Source organism: Leptonychotes weddellii, chromosome 13 (assembly GCF_054177405.1).
Source record: "Leptonychotes weddellii isolate Sample4059 chromosome 13, ASM5417740v2, whole genome shotgun sequence".
Lineage (NCBI taxonomy): Eukaryota > Metazoa > Chordata > Mammalia > Carnivora > Phocidae > Leptonychotes > Leptonychotes weddellii.
Window position 1 is genome coordinate 75,275,834 of NC_138381.1, and position 11,848 is coordinate 75,287,681.

At 46.4% G+C, this 11,848-nt stretch overlaps 1 non-coding gene across 1 annotated transcript; it reads right to left on the bottom strand.

Moving 5' to 3' along the window:
- Positions 1–2,843: 2,843 nt before the first annotated feature.
- On the bottom strand, positions 2,844–2,950 carry LOC115937691 (U6 spliceosomal RNA). The gene has a single exon (XR_004072941.1). It is a non-coding gene; the product is annotated as a U6 spliceosomal RNA (small nuclear RNA).
- Positions 2,951–11,848: the final 8,898 nt, after the last annotated feature.

The window sequence follows — 11,848 nt, forward strand, 5'->3', positions numbered from 1 at the left end:
TCATTACGCGCCATAGTTCCCTTTTCTGCTTTCATTTTCTCTGTAGCACTGGTCACCATCTATCATATATTTTACTTATTTGTTGTTGTTCTTCTCCTCCCACTAAGATGACAACTCCACAAAGCAGCAATTTTAATCTTTTTTGTCCACCTCTGTAACCCCACACATGTCAAATAGTGCTTGGCCCACTTGATTCTCAATAAATATTGAATAAATGAATGGATGGATATAAAGTGATTAGTGCTCAATAAGTGCCCCATAATGGTAGATATTGCTAATTTATTATTGTGATTAAGCACTCCATCTCGGGAGTCCAACTGAAAGTGTAATTGGGGCAGGAGAAATTTAGCATCATGGTAGGATGTTGACGCTCTGGCTGAGAAATCCTGTCGGCACCATTTACTAACTGTGATCTTGAACCAGTGACTTCACTTTTCTTTTTTTTTTTTTTTAATGTTTTATTTATTTATTCATGAAAGTCAGAGAGAGAGAGAGAGAGAGGCAGAGGGAGAGGGAGAAGCAGGCTTCCCGCCGAGCAGGGAGCCCGATGCGGGACTCGATCCCAGGACCCTGGGATCATGACCTGAGCCGAAGGCAGACGCTTAACCATCTGAGCCACCCAGGCGCCCCTGACTTCACTTTTCTAAGGCTGTTTCCTCACCTGTAAGATGGAAGTAATAATACTGCCTCCCTGGTAGGATGTGAAGGTAGGATAAGATGGTAGCTGTAAAGCATTTAGTAGAGCGCCTGGCACATAATAAATGCTCAATAAACAGTGATCATCATTACTCATTATAGTAGTACTCACACTAGAGGTGACATCTAAGTCAATTAAACCATTGCTAAGCACTCAAATATGTCCGGGTCCAGCAGGCTCAATAAATGTTTATTGACCTCCCTCTGTGAGCTCCTCAAGGAAAGAGATTGTGTTTACATTGTCATGATTTTGGCCTGCAGTAGATATACTGAGATATGCTGGAAAAATCACATTCTGGATTCAAATATGAATGAGAACATAGAATAGCTACGAGAATAATAATGCCAGTGGCCTACTATGTACCAGGCACAGTGTTGTTAGATGCTGGAGATCAGGCAATAAGCTTAAGCCAACGGGGTGGCTCCTCCTTTCAGGCTAGTGAAACTTAGCAGAGTTGACCAACTTTGTGCCGATAGTTGCAAGGAACCTTGCAATTAATAAGTGTATCACAACAGAGAGGTATACGGGGCTCTGGGGTATATAATGTGGGCATGGAGAGGATGGGGTTGACCCGGTCTGGTCTTGAGGAGGAAGTCAGGGAGCGGCTCTCAGCACAGAGCTGAGCACTGCGGAAAGAAGAGGTCTTAGCTAGGCTGAGGGTGGGGGAAGTGTTCTCAGCAGAAAAAATAGCAGATGCAAAGGTCCCGTGATGGGGGAGCATATGTGCTAAAGGAACTGAAAGAAGGTCTGAGTGACCCCAGTACAGTGAGCTGAGGGCAGGGGGCAGGAGAGAAATAAAGTGGGAAAGTAAGTCGGCACTTTGGAAATTAAGTGGGCAATATATGGTAAAGCTGAAGGAGTGTTCGACCTAGGCTCCAGCAGTTCCAGTTCTAGGAACATTCTAGAGAAACAGCCACGAGTGCACTGGGAGGCATGAACAAGCATGTCAGCCCTCCCTGCATTGTATGCAGTCTCAAAAAACGTGAAACAACCCAACTATTCATCAACAGGAGAATGGAAAAATTGCAGAATATGTTTTCCTTGGGTTCCTCAGCAAACAGTCTGAATCAAAAGCTACCACAGTACTGGGACGCCTGGTTAAGTATCTGCCTTTAGCTCAGGTCATGATCTCGGGGTCCTGGGATGGAGCCCCACCTAGGGCTCCCTGCTCAGAGTCTGCTTCTCCCTCTCCCTCTGCTCACTTGAGGGCTCGCTCCCTCTGTCTCTCTCAAATAAATAAAAATAAGACTTAAAAAAAATAATAAAAAATAGGGCAACCCTGTCGGGACCCTTCTCACTCTCAATAGCTTTTTCTGTATCTTCACTTAAACTTCTGTTGCTTTACTCACTCTCTGTTGTCCAAGAGATTTATTCTTCAACTCCATGAGACAAGAACCTAGCTCTACCACTTCATTTTGGTGCCGAAACCTGGGATCACTTCCACCAAAGGGTGAGTAAAAGCAGCTCTTTTCTTTCCTGGGAGACGTCTCTCCCTTAGATGACCTCTTCTCATAAACAGCAAAACTGGGCACCTGTTGGCCAAAGGCGAATAGCGCGGCCGCCGGTCTTAAGTCTCAGGTGACAGGCTTCTGGACAAAGGTTTGGTCAATCCCCCTTCCTCGAAAGAAGGGAATGTTGGCCTAACCCTACCCAATTCTGCTTTCTGTTCATTGGCTTTTCTTAAATGGCTTTCTCCTATCTCAGGGACTTTGCCTACAGTAGGGCCCTTCCCATCTCCAATGGTTCACTATTTAAGTTCCCTGGTTAGCTTTCTATAAAAGACCAACCCTGGGCGCCTGGGTGGCTCAGTTGGTTGGGCGACTGCCTTCGGCTCAGGTCATGGTCCCGGGGTCCTGGGATCGAGTCCCGCATCGGGCTCCCTGCTCTGCGGGGAGCCTGCTTCTCCCTCTCCCACTCCCACTCCCCCTGCTTGTGTTCCCTCTCTCGCTGTGTCTCTCTCTGTCAAATAAATAAATAAAATCTTTAAAAAAAAAAAGACCAACCCTACATGTCATCGTTGGCAACTCTGTCGGGACCCCTCTTACTCTTGAGAGCTTTTTCTGTATCTTCACTTAATAAACTTCTATCGCTTTACCCACACACGCAAAATAATAATAATAATTAAAATTTTTAAAATAAAAAATATAGAAATATGGAAATCTTCACAAGTTTACATGTCGTCCTTATGCAGGGACCATGCTAATCTTCTCTGAATTGTCTCAATTTCAGTATATGTACTGCTGAAATGAGCAGGTTTTTTATAATTGCAGCAAATACATATAGCATAGGATTTAACATTTAAATAATTTCTTAAAAGATTTTATTTATTTATTCATTTTGGAGAGGGAGAGCACGTATGCATGGGCGGGGGGGGGTGCGGCGCGGCTGATGGAGAGGGAGAGAATCTTAAGCAGGCTTTATGCCCAGCGCAGAGCCCAATGCAGGGTTCAGTCTCACCACCCTGAAATCATGACCTGAGCCAAAATCAAGAGTTGGATGGATGCTTAACCCTCTGAGTCACCCAGGTCCCCTAGGGATTTTTTTTTTTTTTTAAGATTTTATTGATTGAGGGGCACCTGGGTGGCTCAGTCGTTAAGCATCTGCCTTCAGCTCAGATCATGGTCCCAGGGTCCTGGGATCGAGCCCCGCATCGGGCTCCTTGCTCCGTGGGAAGCCTGCTTCTCCCTTTCCCACTCCCCCTGCTTGTGTTCCTTCTCTCGCTCTCTCTCTGTCAAATCAATCAAATTTTATTTATTGATTTGACAGAGAAAGAGAGCACAAGTAGGCAGAGCGTGAGAGAGAAGCAGACTCCCCATTGAGCAGAGAGCCCGACGTGAGACTCGATCCCAGGACCCCAGTATCATGACCTGAGCCAAAGGCAGACGTTTAACCGACTCAGCTACCGAGGCACCCCTAAAGATTTTATTTTTAAGTAGTCTCTACCCCCCGCATGGGGCTCGAACCACAACCCCGAGGTCAAGAGTCTCACGATCTACTGACCAAGCCAGCCAGGTGCCCCCATTTAGATCTTTTTTTTTTTAAAGATTGATTGATTGATTGATTGATTTGACAGAGACAGAGAGAGCAGGAACACAAGCAGGGGGAGTGGGAGAGGGAGAAGCAGGCCTCCCGCCGAGCAGGGAGCCCGATGTGGGACTCGATCCCAGGACCCTGGGATCATGACCTGAGCCGAAGGCAGACGCTTAACGACTGAGCCACGCAGGTGCCCCCATTTAGATCATTTTTAAGGGTATGGTTCAGTGGCATTAGGTGCATTCACATTCACGTTGTTATGCAACCATCACCACCATCCAACTCTAGAACTTTTCCTTCATCCCAGTCTTTGTTAGCTTGGGCTACTAGAACAAAATACATATGCAGGGTGGCTTAAACATCAGGCATTTATTTATTACGCTTCTGGAGGCCGGGATGTTCAAGGTCAAGGTGCCGGCAGATTTGGTGTCCAGTGAGGGCCCTCTTCCTCATGGATGGTCATCTCCTCACTGTAACCTCACATGAGGGATGGGAGCTCTCTAGGGTCTATTTTGTAAGGGCACTAATCCCATCAAGAGGGTCCCACTCTCCTGACCTCTAATGGTTTTTTGTTTTTGTTTTTGTTTTTAATTTGAGAGAGAGAGAGAACGAGACAGGGAGGGGCAGAGGGAGAAGCAGACCCCCTGCTGAGCAGGGAGCCCAATGTGGGGCTTGATCTCGGGACTCCAGGATCATGACCTGAGCCGAAGGCAGATGCTTAACTGACTGAACCACCCAGGTGCCCCTCCTGACCTCTAATGTAAACCTAATCACCTCCCAAGGGTCCCACCTCCAACCACCATTACACTGGGAGTTAAGGCTTCAACATGAGTTTTGGGGAAACATATCCAGCCTATAACAATCCCAGACAGAAACCCTGCACCTAATGAGTAAACAACTCCTCCGAATTCCCTCTCCGTCTGACCCCTGGCATCCACTATTCTATTTTCTGTCTCCATGAATATGCTACTCCAGGAATTTCATATAAGTGGAATAATACCATATTTGTCCTTTTGTGTCTGGCCTCTTTCGCTTTACATAATGTTTTCAGTGTTCTTTCATAGTATAGCATGGGTCAGAATTTCCTTCCTTTTTAAGGCTAAATAATAATCTATAGTATATATAGCACATTTTGTTTTTCCATTCATCTGCTGATTTGGGTTGTTTCTACCTTTTGGCTATTGTGAATAAAGCTGCTATAGAAGCGGTGTAGTTTTGTTTCTTAAGTCGATCATGATAATAATATATAATTATTTTTAAACCATATATATGTTTATTTCCTATTTTTAAAGCTTAGAACTGCATAATATTCTTTATTATTAAACTTGCTCACAGTGGCACTATATTACTTTGCATGACAGCAACTTCAAATGTGATTTAAAGACTCACTTTTACTACGACAATGTATTTGCCATTTCTCACCAAAATAATTGGTACATTATTAAAGTTATGTTTGTAAATGCTCTAAACAAACTGATTTTTTTTTTTAAAGATTTTATTTATTTATTCATGAGAGAGAGAGAGAGGCAGAGGGAGAAGCAGGCTCCCAAGGAGCAGGGAGCCCAATGCGGGACTCGATCCCAGGACCCTGAGATCATGACTTGAGCCGAAGGCAGACGCTTAACCATCTGAGCCACCCAGGCGCCCTAAACAAACTGATTATTAAATATAAGACACAAATAGGGGTATGTGGGTAGCTCAGTTGGTTGAGCATCCAACTCTTGGTTTCTGCTTGGGTCATGATCTTGGGATCATGAGATTGAGCCCCACGTTGGGGGTAAAGATTTTTTTTTTTTTTAAAGATTTTATTTATTTGACAGAGAGAGACACAGCGAGAGAGGGAACACAAGCAGGGGGAGTGGGAGAGGGAGAAGCAGGCTTCCCACGGAGCAGGGAGCCCGATGCGGGGCTCGATCCCAGGACTCTGGGATCATGACCTGAGCCGAAAGCAGACGCTTAACGACTGAGCCACCCAGGCGCCCGGGGATAAAGATTATTTAAAAAAAGGGAGAGAAACATGGTAGTGATGGTTGCATAACAGTGTGAATGTACTTAATGCCCTAGAACTATACACTTTACAATAGTTAAAAGGCCGGGGGCGGGGGCGGGGGGGCGCTGATTGGCTCAGTCATTAGAACGTGCAACTCTGGATCGTCACGTCAGTTCAATCCCCACGTTTGGCATGCAATCTACTTAAAAACTAAAATAATAAAGGGGCACCTGGTTGCTCAGTCGGTTAAGCATCTGACTCTTGATTTTAGCTTGGGTCATGATCTCAGGGTTGTGGAATCAAGCCCTGCATTGGGCTCACGCCGGGTGTGGAGCCTGCTTGAGATTCTTTCTCTCCCTCTCTCTCTGCCCCTTCCCCCTTCCCTCTCTAATAAATAAATAAATGAATAAATAAATAAATAGAATAATAAAATAAAATAATAAATAAAATAATTAAAATTGTAATTTTATGTTGTATGCATTTTAAAACAAAAAAGAAGGGAAGGAAGGAGGGAAGGAAAGTGTCAGATCAGGCAAAGCCTCCTGACTGTGGTGAGCTTTGGAGTCTTTAACAATTTCTACGCATTGCCTGAATTTTTACAATAGATTCCATAGAAGTCTAGTCAGAGAGCTATACCAAGGGAGGAGGACCAAATCCTTCATGTAAAGCTGGAAAAGTCAAGCCAAATGGAGGGCGGACAGCCTGTCGGAGGCTCCCAGCTCCTAGCTCCTGGCCAGCAGCACGAGGGTTGGAGCCCAGCTGTTGCCCTCTTGCCTGGCATATGAATGAAGGAACAACTGTCGGTGGGGGAAACCGCAGTAATCAGGTAATAGGCACTGACTGAGCATGTGCTGCTGGCCAGGTCCTTCCCAGGTGCCCAGGGCATGGAGAGGCAGGTGAGTGAGGGGTGAGTCTACCTGACCTTCAGAGAGCTGGTTCCCAGGTAAGAAGATAAGACTCTGAGAAAGGTATCTGCCAGTACAAGGTGATAAGGGGCCCCTCTGCACTCTGAACACACCCACATTATTGCCTTATCTTTGTGTGTTAGAGTTATTTATTTACAGGCCATTTTAGCAGGAAGACTAGGGGCTCCTTGAGGACATTCATTGATTCCGGCATTTATTGAACTGCTGTGTACCCAGGCACTGATTTGAGACAACTGGTATACAGTAGATGTTTGATAAATGTACACTGCCTAGCATTCAGTAGACACTTAGTAAATGCTCTTTGACTTGAATAAATAATGCATGAATAAATAATTTGCACCGGGCCCGGCACACAGGAAGGACTCATTAAACGTTGTACCCCCCGCTGCCTGTCTGACCTACCTCCATCCTGAGCCTGAATCCTGGACACTAAAGCCCAGAGACCAAATGGATGTCCGGACCATCATCCATCCATTCATCCATTCAACAAGCATTTATCAAGGATCTACTGCTCACCAGTCACTGGGGATATAGCTGTGAACAAGAAAAGGAAGCGTTTTTCTCTCATTTGCTCACTTTCTGATGGGGGACGAAGACAGGAAATAAGTTAATAAATAATTTTTTTTTTTTTATTTGACCGAGCGAGATACACAGCGAGAGAGAGAACACAAGCAGGGGCAGTGGGAGAGGGAGAAGCAGGCCTCCCGCATAGCAGGAAGCCCGATGATGCGGGGCTCGATCCCTCAGGACCCTGGGATCATGACCCGAGCCGAAGGCAGACGCTTAACGACTGAGCCACCCAGGTGCCACCAATAAATAAATTTTTAAAAGATAAATTAGGGGCACCTGGGTGGCTCAGTCGTTAAGGGTCTGCCTTTGGCTCGGGTCATGATCCCAGGGTCCTGGGATTGAGCCCCGCATCATCGGGCTCCCCACTCTGCAGGAAGTCTGCTTTTCCCTCTCCCACTCCCCCTGCTTGTGTTCCTTCTCTCGCTGTCTCTCTCTCTGTCAAATAAATAAATAAAATCTTTAAAAAAAAATGAAAGATAAATAATAAATAAACAGGTAATAATAAGTAAACTCAGGTGACATTAAGTAAACCCAGGTGATATGAGAGACTGCAGGAAGGAGTGGGTGAGACAGGTTAATCAGGCAAAGAACTCTCTGAGAAGGTGACACTGGAGCTGACGTCTGAAAGGGACAAAGCAGCCAGCCCTGTGAAGATCTGGGGGAAGAGCATTTAGGCAGAGGGCACAGCATGTGCAGAGAAGACTTGTGGCAAGAATGGAGTTGGCCTGTAGAAAGAACTGTGAGAAGCAAGTGAGCCAAAGGGAGGGCGGGAAAATAAGAAGGGGCTAGATTAGATAAGGCCTTCCCATGAAGGGTAAGGAGCCTGGGTTTTAATTCTTTTTTTTATTTTTATTTTTTAAAGATTTTATTTATTTATTTGAGAGAGAGAGAATGAGAGACAGAGAGCATGAGAGGGAGGAGGGTCAGAGGGAGAAGCAGACTCCCCGCCGAGCAGGGAGCCCGATGCAGGACTCCATCCCGGGACTCCAGGATCATGACCTGAGCCGAAGGCAGTCGCTTACTGGGTTTTAATTCTAACTCTAATGCACAGCCATCGGAGGGCTTTAAGCAGGGTGGTAGCCTGAATAATGAACCTCCAAAGATGTCCACATCCTAATCCCTGGAAATTTGTGACTATGTTACTGCATGAGGCAGAAGGGGCTGTGCAGATGTGATCAAGTGTGGGGTCTGGAGATGGGGAGATTATCCCAGATGATCCAGATGGACCCAGTGTAAACACAGGAGTCCTGATTAGAGGCAGCCAGGAGGGTCAGAGAGAAAAGGAGATGTGGCGACAGAAGAGATTGGACAAATGCGCTTTGAAGAAGGAGGAAGGGGCCACAAGCCAAGGAATCCAGGCAGCCACTAGACGCTGGAAAAGGCAGGGAAATGCATTTCCCCTCAGAGCTTCCAGAAGGAGCCAGCCCTGCCAGCACCTTCGTCTTAGCCCCTTCCGATTCCCATTTTGCACTTCTGATCTCCAGAACTGTGAGAGGGTAAATTGGTATGGTTTTAAGCCACGGAATTTGTGGTAACGTGTTCAGCAGCAATAGGAATCTAACCAGACAAGTGGACAGGATCAGATTTGTTTTAGAAAGATTTTTCTGGTTGCCGTTACAGAATGGCTTTGGGAGGATCAAGAGTAGAAGCAGGGACACCAGGCAGCAGGTTACTGCAGATTTCTGAGCCCGGGATGGTGAGGGCCTGGGAAAGATAAAAGGGATACCCCTGGACAGGAGAGCTCAAGTTTTAAGATGTGAAGGGCTATGGTCCACTGGGTTTTCTGATGGATTAGATGTGGTGTGGGAAGGGCACGGTGAAGGAAAGCAAGGACTCATCACACCCCCCAACTTCCCCACTCTCCCCGGGGCTTCCCAGAACCACATTGCACTTGACAGGCTGTTCCTGGGATGCTGGGCATTTTTACATGATTAGGCTGGAACACTTCTCTGAGAAATGAATGCCTTCAGTCTAAAAGGCTTTTACAAGCCAGGGCAGGGGATTAAAGGCGGTCAGGCTGAGGAGAAATCCCAGGGTCAGGAGACAGCTGAGCAATGGAGACTTTTAATCTAAACCTCAAACATTTTTATTTTCCACTCCCTGAACCCCGGGTGTCACTTTAAATACATGTTTGGCAACATCGGCTGTTCTATTTTTCTTTTTAATTATACAAAGAGAGATCCTGGAGATGGCTCAGCCCCTGGCTGGGGGAGGCCAGGAAGATTTGGCAGCAGCTGGAGGCAGAAACATCAGCTAACAGTCAAGAGGATTTGAAATCCTTTTGAAGGAGTATGGAGACCAAACTCCCAACTCCCCTGAACTCGGTGTGGTTAGCCCTGACTCAGGGTTTCTAAAAGGAGACTGACAGAGTCACCAGCTTAGAATGGAGAGGGGACAGATGGGCACGTGTCTGAGATAAAAATATCACCAGCACCAGGACTGCTCCTATACCTTGAATTTATTCCCAGGCCTCTGTCCTCTTCCCTCCTTCCATCCTCTGAGCAGAAAACGGCTAGCCAGTTTGTTCTTCACATTTACAGGGTACTCCCTACTGTGTGCCAGGCACTGGGCTCAACTGTTAACACGTGTTATCTTATTGTATGCACTCAACTAGTCTGTGCATAGATATTACCATTATCCCCACTTTCTAGACGAGGAATCGGGCTCGTGGAGATGAAACGTAAGCCCCACTCCCTGGTGCTGAGCCTGGGCCTGTCTGCCCTCAACTCCATTCCTGGCCCTTCTGCTTTGCCAACACCAGCAAGCTGCCAAATCAACTGGCTTCCTGCACAGATTGGCTAGCGGGAGGCAGTGAGAGGAGCCTGGTGGGTGGGAGGAAGGGAGAAGCCAGGGTATTTCTCCCTCTCCATGGGCCTCAGGTACTATTTCCAACAGCAGCTTCATTCCCTTGTGTCTCCTTTCCCACTGTCTATGAAGCCATTCCTTGTATAATAGATTCCCCTACTCCAGGGTCTGTTTTTCCCTATTGGATTCTCACTGATACTCCGCCTTTCATCAATACTCACAGATCAGCCAATTCATTAGATTTGCAATGAGACAACCCCCTCTCATCGAGAATAGCACATCCCACAAGAGGGAAAATAGTAACCACAGTTTACTGAGCATCATGCTAAGTGCCAGACAAACGGTCTTTCGTGGAACAACCCTTTCTGCCAAGTCCCATTGCTAGTCCCATTTGACAGACGGGACTCCGAGAAGTTGGGTTGCTTCCCCAAAGTGGCACAGTCATAAACTGAGGAAGCTGGGGTTCAGATCCAGGTGTCCCTAGAGTTAACCTCTGTTGACATCTTGAGCACACTTGCAGCCCCCTGACAAACCCATCCGATCTCAACGACCTTGGCTGACTAGAGACCTCACCTCAGTTCAACTCCAGGGTACTTATGTTAGGTTCCTAGGCTGCTATAACAAAGTACTGTGTCCCGGATGACTGAGAACAACAGAAATGCGTTGTCTCCCAGTTCTCAGGGCCGGAAATCGGAAATTGAGGTGTCAGAAGGGCATGTACCCTCTGAAGGCTCTATGGAAGGTTCTGTTCCAGGCTTCTCTCCTACCTTCTGGTAACCTCAGGCATTCCTTGATTTACGATGGCCATCTCCTCCCTGCATCTCTCCACATCATCTTCCCCCCTTCTGTGTGGGTCCTAATTTGCCCATTTTATAAGGACACCAGTCATATTGGATTAGGACCTCATTTTAACTTGATTACCTCTAAAAACCCTATCTCCAAATAAGGTCACATTCTGTGGTAGTGGGAGTTAGGACTGCAACATATCTTTCTTTCTCTTTCTTTTTTTTTTTTTGGCAACATATCTTTTTGCAGGGACATAATTCAACTCATACCAGTCCTCCCTGATCTCAGGTGCTCAGTCTCTGGAGTGTGGCCTGGTTGGTCTTGCTTTGCTAACAAAGGTTGTTAGATCACCCAAGAAGATGTTTAATCCTGCTGATACCCTGCCCAAAGAGATGTAATGAGTCCCAAATCACGTATGCATTTACAAAATTTATCCCATTTTACTCCAAAATATATTGAGAGATATAAATCACCCTGTGTAGCCACACCAGTTTTGAAAAAGGAGAACAAAGCTGAAAGACTTAATTTACTTGACTTCAAAATTTATTTTATTTGGACATCTGAGTGGCTTAATCAGGTAAGCATCCCACTCTTTTTTTTTTTTTTTTTTAAGATTTATTTATTTGAGGGGCGCCTGGGTGGCTCAGTCGTTAAGCGTCTGCCTTCGGCTCAGGTCATGATCCCAGAGTCCTGGGATCGAGCCCCGCATCGGGCTCCCCGCTCTGCGGGAAGCCTGCTTCTCCCTCTCCCACTCCCCCTGCTTGTGTTCCCTCTCTTGCTGTGTCTCTCTCTGTCAAATAAATAAATAAAATCTTTAAAAAAAAAAAGATTTATTTATTTGAGGGGCACCTGGGTGGCTCAGATGGTTAAGCGTCTGCCTTTGGCTCAGGTCATGATCCCAGGGTGCTGGAATCGAGCCCCAAATGGGGCTCCCTGCTCAGTGGGGAGTCGGCTTCCCCACTGAGCAGGGAGTCTGACATGCGGCTGGATCCCAGGATCCTGAGATCATGACCTGAGCAGAAACCAAGGGTCGGGGAGGCT